This window comes from Austrofundulus limnaeus, unplaced genomic scaffold (genome assembly GCF_001266775.1).
Source record: "Austrofundulus limnaeus strain Quisiro unplaced genomic scaffold, Austrofundulus_limnaeus-1.0 Scaffold18, whole genome shotgun sequence".
NCBI classification, from domain to species: domain Eukaryota; kingdom Metazoa; phylum Chordata; class Actinopteri; order Cyprinodontiformes; family Rivulidae; genus Austrofundulus; species Austrofundulus limnaeus.
The window spans coordinates 1,463,333-1,466,045 of record NW_013952420.1 but is presented as its reverse complement, the minus strand read 5'-3'; positions in this window follow the sequence as shown (position 1 = coordinate 1,466,045).

Here is a 2,713-nt window from a genome sequence, read left to right as displayed (position 1 = left end):
AACTTTGGGCAACACTGTGTTAAGACTAGGAGTCAGGGTGAACCCAATTGCAGGCAGGCAAGAAAGTTTAACAAAAATTTATTAAATAAAAAGCCAACGTGGTGGCAAAAACAGAGAACTAACCAAGATACAAGAACCAGAAAGCCAGAGCATAACAAGAATCCAACATGAACATGCAAACAATGATCAGACGACAGACTGAGACAGGACAGGGGTTAAATACACTGACAATGATTACTAAACAAAAAACACCTGAGGAGAAACACGAGGGTGACTAATCAGACAAATAAGGGGCAGCTGGAGAGACATGAGGAAGAAAACAGGAACATGACAGAAAGTAAAAATAAAAACACTTAACACAGACAAAAATCATAACACACTGCTCCAAACAACAGTTGAGACTGCATTACTGTTGTCTTTTTTAAACCTTTGATTTCAAAATAAAATCTACTTATGTTTTGTGTGTATCCATATGCTGCATGCCATCTGTGTCACAAGCCGAATGATATATTTTGACAGAATATGTGCATAAATTTATCTATATATTTGTTAATATAGCTAGGATTTTGACACAATTATTCTGGCAATCGATGAATTATTTAAAAAATACAGATGTTGTGCTTGTTGCTTTTCCTGTTGGTGTGATCTTTGTAGATTGACTCTTGCTCGCATCCACCAACCTGTGGCCTCCTGCACCTGCAGTGTAAATGCTCTTATTGATTATATTAGCTGTATTTTAACTTTGGAGGTCAGGGTGGACGCAGTGTAAATTGAGTGTAAGTATGTGTTTGGGATCATGCTCAGGCATTAAAGTTTTACTCAATGTCTGCACAACTGGTTCAAAAATAACCATATTTGTGTCCGCAAAGGGCGGTTAGTTATAGCTGCCATATTTAATGGGACTGATTGTAAAAGTTAATCAAGTGGAGAGCACAGCCAGTGATTACTTTCTGAGAGTTTGCAATAAAAAAAACATGCTTAGACAAACAAAACATTATTTATTTTGAAGGCATTCAAAGAGCTACCTACAACATGTACTGTAAGATATCAACCACAATCCAAAAATGGTCTAAGCTTTTAAAATGCAACTGTTTCACATAAAAACATAATAATTGCTGAATATATTTTTCTGATGTTTATTTTCAGATAATAAATTTAAAATTAAACATAGTGATAAAAAAGATGAAGGAACAACTAACCACATGACGTCATTAACCTCTGACTCACACTGCTCCATGTTGGTGTCTGTCAGCAGGCAGGACATATTGGTAATAAAACTGCAGTTCAATCAAAAGTTGAAGGGAAGACCGTCACGTGTTTATTCATCCATGCTGCCCACAATGCAGCCGTGCTACAACACAGACTAAATATTTACACGCATTGATAATGGTTTTATTCATGCAGAATAACCAACAGTGCGCTGACATAAAAGCTTGTTTTGCTTTCAAGCCAACATAACTAATGTTTTAAAGGTGGGGGGGTCTATTTATCTTTTGAAGGACAGATGATTCTCCTCATCATCTTCCCTGCGGTTTTATCGCCGAGGCAGTTGGTTAGTTTAATTTCGGTTCAGGCATGATCCCTGTAATGCACGGCATCCTTGTGGAGCCAGGTATGATGGATAGGACTAATAGTCGGAGGACTTCAGTGGTTCTTTGTCGCCACCTAGAGCAGCATGCTCGCTCAGTTTTCATCCCGGCTGAACCGCAGGAGGAAAATAGACTTCATTATTGTTTTAATTTATCTCTTCTTTATTTGTTCAGGGTAGGACTCTTAAAGAAAGCAAAAAATGGAGAATATGCACACCCCCAACTGTAATTTTGTTGAGTGAAGCGGTTGTTTGACACGTTTCCGCCCAACTCCGGTATGTTCAGTGAGATGAATCAAACGCACCCAATAGCGTAGCAGTCATGTGAGTGATCATGAGGAAGTAAACAGGGAAGAGGAGCTCTGAAGAGGCAAGACCATTTTTTTAAACTAAAGACGTTCAAATTGTTACAGTATGTTAAAAGTCAGCATAAAAATGAGCTTATTAGCGATCAAATGTGGGCAATTTTGCACGTATTAATGTTACGTCTACTGTTTAATTGCTAACAAATGGAGCTAGTAGGCTACATGCTAACATTAGCCAGTTGGTATTATTAACAAATCAATCAAAACGACATATTGTGTTTCTTAAAATTTGCCATTTTTGATACCAAAGAACATGTTTATTATTCCAAACCAAATAATTTTTTTTGTTTTTGTGTTAAAATTGAGAAAATCCGGTTGCTTGATTATGTTAAAAAATGTCAAAAGCAGGTTTTCTTTTAGACTAAAAAAACAACAAAACAAAACATATCGTCAACACTTCCGGGTGAAAACACTTCTTTTATACGTCGTTCAGAGTTTTTATTTTTATATATATTTTTAATCCGACTTTTCATTTATGCTTCTATGCTTAGAAGCTATCGCATTTTTTTTGTCCTGCTGGTAGTGATGGGCAGTTTGAAGCTGAAGCTTCAGCGCATGTATTAAAAAACAACAACACACTGTTTCAGAAGCACTGTGTCGGAGCTTGATTCGTTTGGTAAAAGTCACGTGATCAGTGACGTCCGAAGCTTCGAAAGTGGTGAAGTTACGTCACTGCTTTAGTACCTGATTCAAAGGTTCATGAGGAGGTAAATCATTGGCTGGATTCGTGTTGTGTTTTGGCAAATGCACAAAATATAAC